The following is a 17,253-nucleotide window of genomic DNA, read 5'->3' as shown; positions in this document are numbered from 1 at the left end:
TCCTCCACATTTTCAGATCAGAAAAGATCCAGAAAATTCTATAGAGAGAGAGAGGGAGGAAAGACTTAGAGAGATAAATAAAGTTTGATCAAAATCTGAGCCCCGAATCCCGAAGCCCATGAAGAGAAAAGTGTTCTACGTCGCGTTGCCTTCGATTTGAGCTAAAAATCAACTAAAAATAAGAGGGTGGACGTGGTAGCTGTGCACTTAAGGTATGATTAAGGCTCTTTTTCATTGCCAACAAGTTTATTTAAAGTTTCAACGGAATAGAACGGGAAAATAGCGATATAAATTCGTCCGTTGGCATTGAAATTGATTGTAGAGGATTATGTCATTTTAATATGATTTTATGATATTATGGAAATGAAGTTGTTAAGATGTGAATTATGATTATGGTTGATGAAATTGGAAGGTGGAAATATGTTATGAATATGTATGTTGAAGATTTGAAGTTTTGGATGGATTATGGTTTGGTGGAAAATTTGTATATTTTGTATATCATGTGAATATTGTATAGAAATGATATGAAATACTTCCAAATCACATTGTAATGGTCTTGATTAATGATGAATATGGAAATGTTGATACTAGTTTGGGTTTGTGAAGTTGAAGTGGAAGTTGTTGGACCATGTGGAAAACAAGGCTAGTTATGCCATACTATGTGTTTTGTAATGCTTGTTGTTGTTAGTGATGTTGTTGTTGGGTTGCTGTGTTGATATATTAAGCCGAGCTAAGTCTCGGGGATGTCATATATATAGGGGAAATGCTGCCAAAATTTTGGTAGGCAATTATGTGATTAAGCTTAGATTCTCGAAAAGCTTGAAATTGACAATTGGTAAACATGACCATTTGTAGATTCTGGACGAAATTGGAATTGAAGCCAAGCGAGCGTAAGGCGCAATCAAGGTATGTAAAGTCTTCCCCTTTGTTCTTTGGCATGTCCTAGATGTACTAGGTCAAGATCGGAGCCTCGGGGGCGATTCTGCTCATAGAAACTCGAGATTGATTTTTGGTACTATTCATTCAATTCAATTGAATTTCAAAAGGCGCATTTTGCTAGAAAAGTGGTTAAACCTCCATAACTTGTACAAATGTAACCCGATCACTATGAAACCTTCCTGGATGACTCCGTAGAGTCTAATGGGCGTGATTCTTGTCCGCTGCCTCGACTTGGCCCGAGGTGGGCCCGCTATTCCCCGATGCCTCTCTTATTGTTCTGTCTATCTTATTCCCATACGATAAGTCGAGGAAACTTATGGCTATTGTTCCGACTACTAAACGGGAGTTATTTTAACGAACCTGAATTGATTTAATGTTCATGGAAACAATTACGGGGACAGAAACCCTGATATAAATTCTGTATGGCTTTAGCCAATGTACTCGTGTCCGGAGCTCGCAGGTAGCTCTTGGTTATTATGTTGTTTACTATACGATAGGTGCTATGACCACCTTTATGAGCTTTATAAAATATTTTTTTTGACATCTAAAACGTTTTGAAAATATTACCCTGATATTTTGGATAAACTACTTACCTCTCGTACTTACTGATATACGATTTTGGTATACCTGAATCTTGTGTGACGTATGATCCTGGCGTGTGTGATTATGTTGGGAAAGTGATAATTTGGCATTCTGTATGGTTGTTTTCTGTTGTACCGAGTCCCGGGCCGGTTATGTGAATATGCGCATATGTAATAGTGGCCGCTGGACCCTAGACCCCGACGTGTCCGACATTGACAGCTGGACCCTTGACCGCGTCATGCCGGACATGTGGCATTGACTGCTGGACCCTTGACCGCGTCTTCCGCACTTGTGATTGTGCCTGACATAGACCGCTGGACCCTTGACCGCGGTATGTCAAATGTGTGATTGTAACCGCTGGACTTTTGGTCGCGGTATGTGTGATTATAACCGCTGGACCCTTGGTCGCGGTACGTGTGATAGTGACCGCTGGGTACTTGACCGCGGAATGCGTGGTAGCGACCGCTGGACTTATGGCCGCGGAAATTGTGCGTTGATTCCTTTATATGTGTGAAACAAAAATGTTTTTCAAAAGAAAGTAAAGCATTTTGACATTCTAACTGCCGTATTTGCCTGCTGGAACCTCTTGGGTATGACTTGTGCACTAGAGGCGACCCTGTGGCGACCTGGTTATTCGTGCACACCCCAGTGCACTGTCCATTGCGCCCCTCACTAAAGGGCCGAAACCTGAGGTAAATGTATACTACATGTGCTTGTGTAAGTTTATGATTCTGCATGCATGGTTCTGCCTGTTACATTTCTGGACAGCGGATTCAGAGAATGATTCTGTTGGTGTTGCTTCTGCATGATTGAGCCGGACTATGCTTCAGTCGGCTATAGTTCTACACCCCTAGCTTCGGTTGCGGGTATGTCAGTCGCACTCTGTGCCCCGATCCGCACAATGATCCTGCCAGTTAGGCTTTGTACCTCTGTTTCATATCACGATTCAGACGGCTACACCCCGTGCTTATGATATATATCGTGGTCCTGGCCATACACTCTGTATTTCCGTTTCGGACTTGGAGCCGATACTACCTGTTCTATTTCTATACTTCTGGCTCGGTTTTGCTTATATTGTTATATTTCCGCTTTACATACTCGGTACATTTCCGTACTGACCCCCTGTTCTTCGGGGGCTGCGTTTCATGCCGCGCAGGTACTCCCAGTTGAGTTGAGGACAGATGGAAGATATTCCAGTGCAGATGGCAAGCTCCATTTGTTCCCGGAGTGCTGCCGAGTCAGATTCTGTATGTTTTGCTTTTGGGATCTTATTAGAGACTTTGCAGACAGTGTCGTGGGTATTGGTTGTCGGTCTGTGTACGTAATGAATTTTGTATGATCACAAATTTGTTCGGCTTGATAGCCACGAGAAAGAATATTTCTGAAAGAAAAGTTTTGCTATGTACTTTATTATTTGTTTTAAAGAAAAAAAAGTTGACGTGATTTTATGTGCAGCGAGAGTCTGAGGGTTCACTCGGCCCTAAGTAAGGGTCGGGTGCCCATCACACCCCAGCGAGGTCGGGGTGTGACACTTTACCTACCAACAAGATCTTGTAATGCGCAGACGTCCCTCATTGGTTCATTAGGCTTTAATACTCCTAGAGCATTACAAGCCTCTGGTTACCTGTAGACTCTTCGCAGGTTACTACGAGTAAAACGAAACTTCCCAGAGGTGACATTTTTCCACTCCAATATCCTTGCTTCTTCCTGTTGTTATAGCCCGTATTCTGGAATCTTCAGTATCTTGTGTTACTTTCTGACTTGCTTTTCAAGGTCTTTAACTATCATTTGTTTTTACTTCTCAATCTCAATATTTAGGGCCGGTTATCAAATATCGCCAAGGTTCCCTCATATCGCAAGTTTACTGCCCTCCAGTAACCAGTAACCCGCTTGGTCTAATTGTCTCGGTTAAATCATTTCGTAATTTCCCTTAATGTAACTGACACTACTTTAGGCATATTAGCTCGTGTCGTTTCTCTATTTTTGACTCAAATTCTTCTATTTCCCCTTTGCTAAAATTGTCTCTTAGCTCTCCTATCACGCATCCTATTGCAATCTTTACACAAGTATGTGTAGGTGCTCAAATCAGTCTAGTAAATACCTTAGCGTTGCCTCGCTAATCTTTATGCAGACTCTATATCCTTCTCTTATATTTTTCAACTGATATCAAGGCTCAACTATGGCTTTTGCCCTCAGTACTAATTATATCTCTGTAGTTTCGCCTCAACCCATCTTACACCTTTCTTGGGTGTACCCAAAATTTTACAACCGCATTGTTGTTACTGAATTCTTACTCTTCTTACCAAGTACTCACGTGGTCTCGTTCTTAGTATACAATTATTCGTAGGTTGCATAACTATTCTTGTACAATTTGTACAAAATGCATCCACTCTTAGTCATGGTCTTTCCTTCTCCTGGCTTATTCTGCTCTGCATATCTTATTGTACTATTACTCACTTGCTGTCTATTTCGCCATACTTTTTCCCCTTTCTCTATTCACCATTTGGTTTTCTCATATCCTACTATAAGAGAGATTTCCTATTCTTTTTCCTTTGCTACTTATGTGTCGCAATATCCTTAGCCAATCACTCCGTTGTCAACATCTTAACCTCTATTCCAGTATAGCCCTGCTATTCTTTATAATATCCTTTTAAGTTACTCGTTGCCATTTTCTTGTCATATTCTTCCTTTTTATAAGTCTCCACCTTCTGATGTCATATTGTCCAAGGTCTTTACCAATAAACCTCAACATTGTCTCAAATACCGTCTTGGCTTCTATCTGTTTATTGCTGGCCTTCAAATCTCACTAATTTGGTTCAGCAAGGGATCTCACTTGAAGTTTAAGTACTCACATTAAACGTGTTGCAATACAAGTTGATTTCATCTTACACTTGCATTTTTCTCATCCGCTTCCCCCCTTTAGGGTGTACCTACATCATTATCTATTTATATTCCGCTCTATGCCTTCATTTCCAACTTCCTATGATTCTTTTTCCAATACATTTGGTATACTGCCCCATATCCATGTCTTCCTTTATATCGTCTATAACTTAGATTACCCATGTATGAAACCCCAACACAATCACGAGGCGATGAGAACTCTCGATATATAGTACAAAATCTAATCTGATGGTTGGTACTCGAGTATTGTAATTAATGTAGCAATTTATCCAAAGCCACATTCCATTCATTCCGATCAGTAATTAGCTAGTGCTTATAGTCATTTCAAATTCTCCATTCGGTAGCACTTATATTCTGATGACAAGTGTCTCGAGCTTTTTCATAACACTATCTTTATCCCAACGGATATCGCATGTTTCTTCTAATAAATTTACATTACATCAGTTGTTTCGCAAATCCGCAATCCTTGTCCTTTAAGGATTTCACCATTTCCAAGGTGAAGTCATACACATGCAGTACTCCTTTATGCCTTATGCTCTTTCACCCTTGTTGTATACCCAATGCTAACTTCTAACTTACTCAAGATCATATCAAATTCGTCTTAGCAGTGGTCTTGTCTTATCATCTTCTCGTCATACTACTCTTAGGTTCGTAGCTATATATTTTCCTTTTGTCCTATACTCATACTTAATTAATTACATCTGTCTTGAGTGCTTCCTTTAGTATTCTTTTCATTCCTCCAGTCTATGTCCATCTTTTATTTTATGCACGAGGAATCTCATGCTACTCCTGTATCCTTTGGAAAACACTACCTCTACGTAACCCCTTTCTCATTTTCAAAACACATCCTGTTCATTCCTATTTGTTCTTATCATACCCGTCATTTTTGGCATTCATTCTGTCTCGTTGCTCATCTTCCTTTAGGTTGGTCTTTCACAATTTTGTCGCTTATTTTATTCATTTTCGTAGCTATACACGTCATAACGCATTGCTATACCGTAATCCCACTCGCTTTCTTCTTATCTTCTTCTTTCTATCAACTCCTTCTCTTCTTGTGCTCGCTTTCACTTTCGTTACCGCTTGATCTCTATTCTGAACTTTCCCTATGGGACTTTATAAGTCTTTCTTATCCGTTCTAAATTTGCTTTTCCGTTTCACACTAATCACATCGTATTCTTTAGTTACTTTCTTGCTAGGCTTTACTCAATTCTATGGCAATCCTTATGGTGTTCACATTACAGCCTGTTCGTAATCCATCCGATAACGTAGCACTTCTTAATGTTATTCACGATTCTCAACATGTTTTAATTACACTCCGTGCACTAGGCATACTTAACCCTTCACCCTTTCTGATCGATCTCACCCTTAGTATCTCACAAGCTATCTTACTAATACCTTCATAACTGGTCATAATTCTTCCTTCTCTGTACTTTTATCTCAATCATACCACTACTTCTTTTAACTGTAAACTCGTCGTAATCTATCCCCACTTATCGATTCACTTGATACCTCAATAAAATGTTCTGTTACGAGTTGTCACCTTTTCCTAAATCATCCCTTAGTATCGCAAGCCCTTTCGAATTATCCTAGCATTTCACCAACAACATATGGAATACATGATCCTAGACAACCCCCAAGTTTAAATTTTCCTTCCACAAATTCCATCTCCAATTAGTTGATTAAGAACTAATAAAATATTACTATGAAGCGTTCTCCAACCACCAGCAGAAGAAAACTAGAATCCGACAAGCACCACAGGACTTCTAGTGCTTGATTCACATAGTTTACTTCCATATTTGTCTTTGGGTCGTGAGCGAACCATTTAGTTCACAAACTACTTGTTGTATGCTTTGTACTCCTCCAATAGTGGGACTTAATCGCTGGACGTTTTTGCCCTTCACCCTAAGCTTTTTCTAAGGCAAAAATGTGGCTGGAAGGTATTCTCGCCCATTCAAATGAATTGCGAATTCGCTGCTCATACACGATTCTTCAAAACAAAGCCTCACAAATAAGAAAGATGCCTTTTATGGATGACGTGGGGGTATTTCTTAACTCTTTAGTCCAACATAATAGATTTACCTTGTCGGTATCACCCTTCAAAACATATTATGAACCTATGTCTCATTCTCTTCCTTTTTCCTATTTTTGGGAAAATTTGGGCAGAGTTTCCTTTGTACTTCTTACTATCCCAAAACCTGCACGCAGGAAATACCAACAATGCCTCACAGGGCCAACATGTATACACATATATCGTATCGTATCATAGCCACACAGGGCTCCAAATTTGCAGAAAGAGGTATAAAGGTGTCGGGACTTACCTCACGTATCGCACCCCGAGACGTACCTGATCCCTTAACAATCTATTCTGTTATACTTTCCTATCCAGCTTCTCTTTCGTCCTCCAACTTTACATTTCAATCATATTTCAATATCCTCACCTTGTCTGACATGCTTCTTTCGCACCATTACTTACATGTGTACTTTGTAACTGCCAATATCATCGGTCGCTTTCTTCTGTCGATGTCGTTCTTCAGCTGAAATCAACGGTTAGTATAAGGAATTTCATTTCCTATGGCTGGGCTCTATCGCACGATCTTAGATAAGAAAGAAAGGTAGCATCCTAAATGCCCTGTAGCTTCCTGTTTATAGATGTGGTGCACAACACACCGATAAACAAGACTCTACTAGACACGGTCTGTAGACACTCCGAGGACGAACTGCTCTGATACCACTTTTGTCACGACCCAACCCCGTAGGCCGTGACTGGTGCCCGAACTGGACACCCGTACATGAACCTGTTAAATATAATCAAACTGAAATTACGACAATACGGAAACTTATAAAGGAACTCCAAAGCTCGTAACATCGTCATATATATATTTCCAGATCAACTGTCTCCTGAGGAGGCACAACTAATCATATCATGAAATAATACGCAAGCCGACAAGGCTGTCATCACATATCAATATCATATGCAAGCCGACAAGGCTGCCATTATAGACGAACATCATACCACAGCACATCGTATAGAAACAGCTGAACAGAACCCATACACAACCCACACATATGTCTACAGACCTCTAAGAGTACGAATAGCGAAATAAGACGGGACAGGGCCCCGTCATACCCCTGGATAACATATACATATACATATAATAAGATTCAAACCAAAAGTCTAGACTCCAGAACAACGGAGATCTCCAAGACAGCAGAAAGGGAATCCTAAGGTGGCGGATCACCAAAGCGAGTATCTGCACCTGCGGGCATGAACGCAGCCCCCCTAAAGAAAGGGGGTCAGTACGGAATATGTACTAAGCATGTAAAGCATGAAATACAGTAAATAGGATCATAACTGAAATAAAGAGTGTAGAAAACAAGTACAATGTTTAGCATACCAAACACTTGCCTCTGAACATAAATCATGCATGTCAATATCATATATCATATACATATATACCGTACCCGGCCCTCTAGTGAGGGACTCGGTGAATAAAGTCATCATATGCCCTCCTGGCCGCCATAACATGTCATCACATCTTCATATCATCATCATCATCATATATATATATATATATATATATATATATATATATATATATATATATATATATATATATATATACCGTACCCGGCCCTCTAGTGAGGAACTCGGTGAACAATGCAGTAAAACTATGCACGATAACATACCCGGCCCGGGACTCGGTGAAAGACATATTGAGGCATGCACGAGCAGAGTAGTGAGAAACCATATGCAATTTAAATCATTATCAAGACTCAAACAGGATAGGAAGAAAAGGTTAATACCTGAGTATTAATAGCGACAATCATATCAAGTATCCCTCGAATGTCATTATAGAATATATCAAGAGACTTAGAAATCATAGACATGTATCAATATCATATGAGACAATTTATCGAAGTCTGGACATTAGTTATTACAGAGTTCCTGAGAATAGGAGCTTATGTATCGACTGTTATCCAACGTACAGAAACTGAAGAGGGAGGCTCAATCACTTGAGAATTGTAATATCAAGAAGTGAATAAGAATCATAAATATCACTCAAAGCTTATGAATGGAATTACCCCAAAGTTCATATCAGTCATCACTTAAGTCTAAGACATGCCAAAAGAAAGAAGGGACAGCTTTACATACCTGTTAGCGGCTATTCGTAACCCGTTCGTCTCGTCACTCTTTTAGCCTATTTAATATAAGAGTAACGTTATCGTTAGTAAATATATTTTTTTAGTCCACAAATCCGTAGCCCATTTCTTATAGAACCTATATTTCAGCTTATATATTCTCATTTAGGGTTTTTGTTAGTTAGGGACTTAACGAAAATCGGGCAGCATTTCCCTACATATTCGCCTAACCCGAATTTCCAATTTTCTCCTGTCAACACAGAAATACCAACAACAACAATATACACATAAAATTCTCACAATTCGGCCCATAACAATTCCAACAACCCAACAACTTCTCTAAATCCATTTCAACCCACCATTTCCTATAATATCAATTTCATGCATTTCCTTAATTCCAATTTCGTCCAATCCAATTTTAATCCTTCCATAACAACACCATTAACACAATTACACCATAAAACAAGAAAATCTTACCTTAATTTTCTCGGAGGAATTTCTACTCTTAATTGCTCCAACTTCGTAATTTCTTCTTCCTCGATTCAATATCTGATGTCGTTATCACCTCCTTGGACTTGAAAATCATCTTAGGATTAATCTAACAAATTTTTTATTTTTTTTATTATACGGTGGTTGCCATGGCCGAAGCTAGGCAGCCATGGCTAAGAGTTTCTTTTAATTCACATTTGAGTGAAATTTGCAAATAGAAATGCAAATGGAATGATTAGTAAGTATTAGTCATCATTATGACTATAGTCCATGCAAGGAATCATAAATAGAAACATAAGAAATAGCATAGGATGGGAGATGGCAATATCATCGTCATATGCACTTACTTGCCTTTCATAGGAACTTTCCATTTCTAATACGTATTTGTGTACACACGTCACTATCCGTATTCCACCATAATACCCTTACCATATTTGTGCTCGTATTTGTATACATGCCTTTATTCACGTTCATATACATGGTCATATCACAAATAGCATTTACATAGCATACCCGACCACGTAGGATTGGTTTTTCATGTACCCGACCATATATAGGCTCGGTGATCATACATACCTGGCCAACAAAGGCTCAGTGTCACACGTACCTGGCCCTACAAAGGCTCAGTGTTATCCATACCCAACTACAGTGGTGTGCGCGCGTTAAGTAAATATACATACATATACATCTATACATATACTACCCGACCATATAAGCTCGGTGTTCCATAATAGTCATATGTCACGACCTAACCCCGTAGGCCGTGACTAGTGCCCGAGATGGACACTCGTACATATTTACTAACCAAAATCCACTTGCATTTAGCATATTAAGGACTTTCATACATACAAGACAATATAGCATTAAACTCGTTAGTTATAATATCGCATACGAACCGGTCAGGTAATCATAGTATAGGGAAATGCCAAACGTGAACCATAGTAACATACCGAATAAGTACGACCCATGACCCACATACATGTCTACAGGCCTCTAAGAGTAACAACAACATCATATGGCGGGACAGGGCCCCGCCGTACCCTGAAACAGTCATATATATATGTACAATAAAAGGATCTGTACCAAAAGTATGGGCTCCGGAACAAGGGAGCACTCCAAAGTAGCAGGATAGATGTCCTAAGCTGGCAGGTCACCCACGTGAGCGTCTGTACCTGCGGGCATGAAACGCAGCCCCCGAAGAAAAGGGGGTCAGTACGGAATATGTACTGAGTATGTAAGGCATGAAATACAGTAAAGAGGATCATAACTAAGACGGAGGTTTACCAGAAACAAATATGACTGTAAAAAAAAACATCAATACACTTGCCTTTTTGAAATGAAAATCATGCATGTCATCATCATATATCATATATACATATAACGTGCCCCGGCCCTCTAGTGAGAGACGCGGTGAATAAAATCAGGTATGTCAATATCATGTATCATATATGCATGTAACGTGCCCCGGCCCTCTAGTGAGGGACGCGGTGAATAGAGTCATCAAATGTCATCCTGGCCGCCACGCCATCATCATATCATCATGTCATCATATTATATATATATATATATATATATATACCCCGGCCCTCTAGTGAGGGACGCGGTGAATAGAGTCATCAAATGTCATCCTGGCCGCCACGCCATCATCATATCATCATGTCATCATATTATATATTATATATATATATAACGTGCCCCGGCCCTCTAGTGAGGGACGGGGTGAACAATGCAGTGGAGTACGCACGAGAACATGCCCTGGCCCGGGACGCAGTGAAGGACATATTGAGACATGCACGAGCAGAGTAGTGAGAAACCATATGCACATAAATAAATTTTTAAGACTCGATAGGTAAGTACACAAACCGACACTTGAAAGATCGTAAACACGTTTCGGGTCAATCCGAGTTTGCATAAGAAAGTTATGACCATCATTTACTACAGAACCTTCTATGAACGTTTTAAAGCAATCCGAGACCGTCTACAAAAGTTAGAGACATTAACACTTGTAGAACTCTTTAAAATCAAGAACTCTTTATGCTTTGCTCGTTATGCAATCGTACAATAAGCTCGACTATACTAAGTATAGTCATAGCAAGAAGTGAATAAGAATCGTAAACAAGCTCGGAATAAAAGAGTAGAGTTACCCCAAGGTACGTGTCATACCTTACTTGGCTCTAGGACATGCCAAAAGAAAGAAAGGATAAGCCTTACATACCTTGCCCGCTTCCTACGCTAATCCAACTTAAGTCCCGGCTTTTGCAAGATCTACAACAATATTAGTAGATATCCAACATTAGCTATAGACACTTGAAAATCCAATCCTAACTAACACTTCATTTACGGAAATTTCGGCAGAATTTCCCCTGTAATTACAACCAACCCCGAGAATTCAACTCGGCCAAATCATCAACAACAATCCCAACAATCATGCCAACAACATCAACAATCAATTCAAAACGCATTCTAACGTTAGTAACTCTTTTCTACATAATTCGACAACATCCCATTTACATTCAAATCGACCATATACAGTCAAGCTAACACCAATAATCTCACATTCAAGTATTAATCCGAAATCATTCTAACATGATTCAAGAACACTTCAAACAATATTCAAAACAACCCAACCAACATACCATTTCACCCGAAACCTTCCAAATTCAACAAGAACAATAACAACACATTTCCTTCTTTCAAATTCATGAACTACACCAACAATTCTCACGTTAACGACATTATCCTCATGAATTCAAGAAACTACATTAGAATCGCATTGGCTTCTAAAACAGCCCACACGGTTACCACTTCAACTTGAGCCATTAAATTTTCATTTTTATCATAGAATCAACAACAACAACAACAACAAAAAAAATACTAAGTAAAATTAGTCATCACTTCTACACAAAACAACAACCTACACGGCTACAACCCAACACACATATTTCCGCGAATTTCATCCACTTCTACACTCTACAACATATACAAACCATCCATAACATATGAAAAGAAGATTAAACCTTACCTTTTCCACTTATCTTCTTACTTGGCTAAGGTTGCTCCTTGCAAGAATGAATGGTTTACTTGCCCCAACAACTACTCCACGTTCAAGAGGACCTTCCAATTGGTTGGATTGCTAGAAGAAAATAATTTTTTGATCAATTTTTCAAGGGGTCAATTTTGGCTTGCCATGGCCGAATGGCCTTCTTCTTCTTTTTCTTTCTCCAAGTCTCTCCAAGCTTCTAAAGTGAAAGATGATAAATATGACTAATTGGCCATCCTTTATGTACATATATTAAGCTTCCATGTGGGCCATGGCCCACACCACCTTGGACGGCCACTTGGCCCTTTTTGCTTCATGAATATAAGTTTTCCATAATTCACTTTTAACCCCAAATTTTCCTTAATATTCCATACCAATAATACTTACAAACAACTTGTGCATTAAAACCAAATCGGAAAATAGCCTTGTCCTTAACTTATCGCGGTTAGCTCGAAATGTCCCAATGTACAAAATACGGGATATAACATCATAAATATACACAATAGCTCATAAGCATCTTTACTTTTAACCCCATTATCAAAGTCTTCATCGTTATTATCATTATAGCCATCATCAATACCATTATTACTATCATCATCATTCATTTCATCTACCTTAATAGGCCTACTCATCATGCGAGGAACTTAGTACAATCGTAGCGTATCAAGAATCATGAGCTTACAAGCTCGGAAGATCAAATCATTTGAAAGACAACATACTCGTATAGAGGATTTAGATGTTTGGCCAAAGAACCATGCCTTATGAAAGAAGGGTTAGCCTTACATACCTTTCCGTTCGACCATTTATCGCTTGTACGTTCCCCTTCAATGATCGCGTTTCTACCTTCATTAAAGTCATACTATCATTAGAATCGATAGCTAGCATCTATGACTAAAACTAGAGAGAATCGGACATCATCTCCTCCATAACGTATCTCAACTCCCAAACGTCAATAATAAATTCACGATGCCATAACAATAGCCATTACTCATTCACATTATCCATAACCATGGCTATAACACACATGATGTCCATTTACATACATTGTTCATCTCATGTTATCAACATCATTTATATCGTATTTACATCACAATACATCAAGACCCATAGCTCAATTCATACTACTTCTCAAAATGACACTATTCCATATTCATGACTCATTTTTCTATACCCTTCTACAATCCAAGTATTTCAACTCTTAACTACCTTAAACAACATATAAATATCATGAATCGTACCTTAAATGTTGTAGGAATAAGCTTTAGTTGATAATACTCCACTTTGAGGAAAACCCTAGTTTATCTCCATTTGAATTTCTTGACCTTGGATGATCTTGATGGTTTTCTTGCACTTGATTCCCTTGATTTATGTTGTTGATCACCAAATATCCTTGAATTCTTGTGGAATTTATGTAGAGAGATGTTCTAGAGAGAAGGGGTGTGATGTAGAAGTGAAATGAAATAAGCCTTGGTCCCCTTATTTAATGACTTAAAAATCTGATTTGAAGTGCCCAGTGGTCGTAAACTTGGTTTACGGTCCGTATTCCGGTTTACGGTCCGTATTCCAGTTTACGGACCGTCCTTCGTGGTCGTATTTGATCATATCAGAACCAGAAACTCAAACTGAGATGTGGTGATTTACGGATGCAGTTTACGGGGCCATAAACTACTTTACGGTCCGTATTTTGGGTCATTTTTAACCATTTGCTCATTTGGCAGAAAGTTGAAGTTTTGGAAGCCAAAATACAACATGGCAGTTTACGGACCGTATACCACTTTACGGTCCGTATTCCACTTTACGACCAACTGGCCAAAATGCAAACTTGCAACTTTTCACATTTTCAAAATCTATAATTATTCATTACGGAGCATAACCTCTCTCTTATTGCGATTGCCTTCGGAATCTCACTTAGGGTCGTCAAATGTTATTTCGTACTCGTGGAAACATCGTGCACTCGTACTCATCACTAGTTCATTCACTTGCGTACCAACGAAAGATTTTTCCGAGGTGTAACATTTTTCCCCCCTTAAGAACATTCGTCCTCGAATGTTAAAGTCTCCGGGGATTCTATAAAAATTTCGCCAGAGTTTCCCCTATAATATGGCACTACCATCCTGTCACAACAACCCATAATATCGATGCCTCACAGGGCCACAACACAATAGCATACAAGTTTTGCCACGCACGACCCAAAAAGCATAAAAAGGAAGACATACATACCTTAAAATCTTGACGTCTCATCTTGGACTTCTTCCAAGGGCTGAAATAAATGAGGGTATTTGGATCGCATACTTTCTTCCGCTTCCCATGTCATTTCTTCTCATTTACTGCTTCTCCATAAAACCTGTACTTGCCTATCTATTATGGCAATGGGTATCTCTTCATAAGATAACTTTTCTGTCACATGTACATCACTTATTGGCGCGATCTTAGTAGGATCTCCTACACACTTCTGAAGCATCGAGACATGGAAAACCGGATGGACTGACTCCAAATCCGGAGGTAGATCTAATTCATAGGCTACCTTTCCCACTTTTCGTACAATCTCATAAGGCCCAATGTATCGGGGACTAAGCTTCCCCTTTTTGCCAAACCTCATCACACCCTTTATAGGCGACACTTTCAAGAATACCCAGTCTTTCACTTTGAACTCCAAGTCTCTTCGACGATTATCCGCATAGGACTTTTGGCGACTTTGGGCTGCTCACAACCGATCTTGTATGAGCTTAACTTTCTCTACAGCTTGCTGGACCAAATCTGGCCCTATCAATTTAGCCTCTCCTGTTTCAAACCACCCGATTGGGGATCTACACTTTCGCCCATATAAAGCTTCATACGGTGCCATTTGAATGCTAGAATGGTAACTGTTATTGTAAGCAAATTCAATGAGTGGCAAATGGTCATCCCAATTTCCTCCAAAATCTAGCATACATGCTCGTAACATATCTTCAAGAGTCTGAATAGTACGTTCAGCTTGTCCATCGGTCTGTGGATGAAATGTCGTGCTAAGGCTCACTTGGGTCCCTAAACCCTCTTGGAACGACGTCCAGAAATTAGCTGTAAATTGAGTCCCTCTATCGGAGATAATAGATACTGGAACACCATGGAGTCTCACTATCTCCTTAACATATAGCTTTGCATAATCTTCTGCCACATACGTCATTCTCACGGGTAAGAAATGAGCTGACTTTGTGAGTCTATCCACAATCACCCATGTGGAATCATACTTACGTCGAGAACAGGGTAAGCCTGAAATGAAGTCCATGTTAATCACTTCCCACTTCCAAGTTGGGATTTTTATAGCTTGCAATAATCCACCCGGCTTTTGGTGCTAGATTTTCACTTACTAGAAATTTGGACATTGAGCTACGAATTCCGCTATATCTTTCTTCATTCCATTCCACCAATATATAGACTTAAGGTCATGATACATTTTCGTCGCTCCGGGGTGGATAGAGTAGCAGGAACAATGGTCTTCCCTCATTATTTGGTGGCGTAAGTCTGCCACATCGGGAACACATAACCTGCCTCGACAGCGGAGAACTCCGTCTCCTGAAATATCAAATGATGACTCCTCTTTCTGGGGGAGTGTATCTCTGTACTGCATTAGCATGGAATCTTCGTATTGTCGCTCTTTCACTTCTACTACTAATGACGAGACTGCTGAATTCTGAATAGTAGCTCCCCTGCTACCTGAGTCCACCACTCGAACTCCTAGGCTAGCTAACTGCTGGATCTCACGGGCCATTCCCCTCTTCTCTGGTCGTACATCACATAAACTTCCCATCGATCTGTGGCTAAGAGCATCAGCTACGACATTTGCCTTTCCAGGGTGATACAAAATATCGACATCATAATCCTTTAGCAGTTCCAACCATCGTCGTTGCCGCAAATTCAAATCTTTCTACTTGAAGATGTACTGGAGACTCTTATGATCTGTGTAGATATCCACATGGACACTGTTATGTCCCGTGTTTTCGCATAGTTGGAAATTGAGAAAATAATTAAGACTTGTATGTTATAAGGAAATATTTTGATTCTAGCTAATGTGACTATGTTGGTTATGAAACCATTGGTGTAAATACATTGGGGAAGGCCGAGGGAAAAATTGGAATTTCAGAAATTTTTTTCGGGAATTATAAAAACGGGATTTTAACGAATTGGGCCAAGAAAATTGAACAACAAATTGAGGCCCAAAGACCATGGGGTGGCCGGCCATAAGGCAAGGCCCAAGCCCCTTTTTAATGGTCATGTGATATACATGTGACCATTAAATCAAGATATATATCATATGTATTCTTAGAATCTTCAAGAAACCAAATCAAACTCAAAGAAATTGAAGAACACCCCCAAAGGAGGCTCTCAGCCGAACCATTGAGAAAAAAATAATCCCAAACCTTTGTTTTAATCCTAAAAATCATGTCCCTTTTGTAGTTATAGCAAGTGCAAGACGCTCTTCGACGGGATACAATTAGTTTGGCGAAAGGAGCACGTTTGCGACGAGTCAGATTTTCAAGAAAAGGTAAGAATTTTGCCCTTTTAATGTTATGGAATTGGTATGAATATGATAAGGATTGAGAATAGACGAGAACTTCGTAGTTTTGGTGTGTGTATGAAACCGTGGGTGTGTGTGAATATGGTGTAGTGGCCATGAGTTAGGTGAAGTAGAAGGCAAGGCGAATTGAATTTTATTTAGCTCGTTAGTTGCGTCGGTGTGACATATATGACGTAAATGAATGTTTAACGAATAGAATTGGTATTGGAAATGGTTGCGGATTATTATGGAAAGTATATGACTTTGGTATATTCGTGTATATCCTTGTATGATTATGATATTAAGACTTCAAATGTGAATTATGGTTGTCGCGAATGAATGTGGAATGAAACAATGCGAGTTAGTAAGTTCGTCGTAGTTGTTGACGTTTGGGATGCAATATGGAAAGTAGCGAATTGTTTGAACATATGTATATTGCTTGGAATATTATTGGGACGTGTTTGAATAATCTTGAATGAGTAAATGAATACAATAATGTGGATGTTAGTTTGGTATTTCGAAGTTTGAATGAAAGTTGTTGATTTATGTAGAAAGAAAGAATATTGACGTTAGACTTATTTTGTTGCGACTTATGATGTTTGTGATGTTTGGGTTGCTGTGTTGATGT

Source organism: Lycium barbarum, chromosome 5 (assembly GCF_019175385.1).
Source record: "Lycium barbarum isolate Lr01 chromosome 5, ASM1917538v2, whole genome shotgun sequence".
Classification (NCBI taxonomy): domain Eukaryota; kingdom Viridiplantae; phylum Streptophyta; class Magnoliopsida; order Solanales; family Solanaceae; genus Lycium; species Lycium barbarum.
This window is presented reverse-complemented; position numbering follows the sequence as displayed.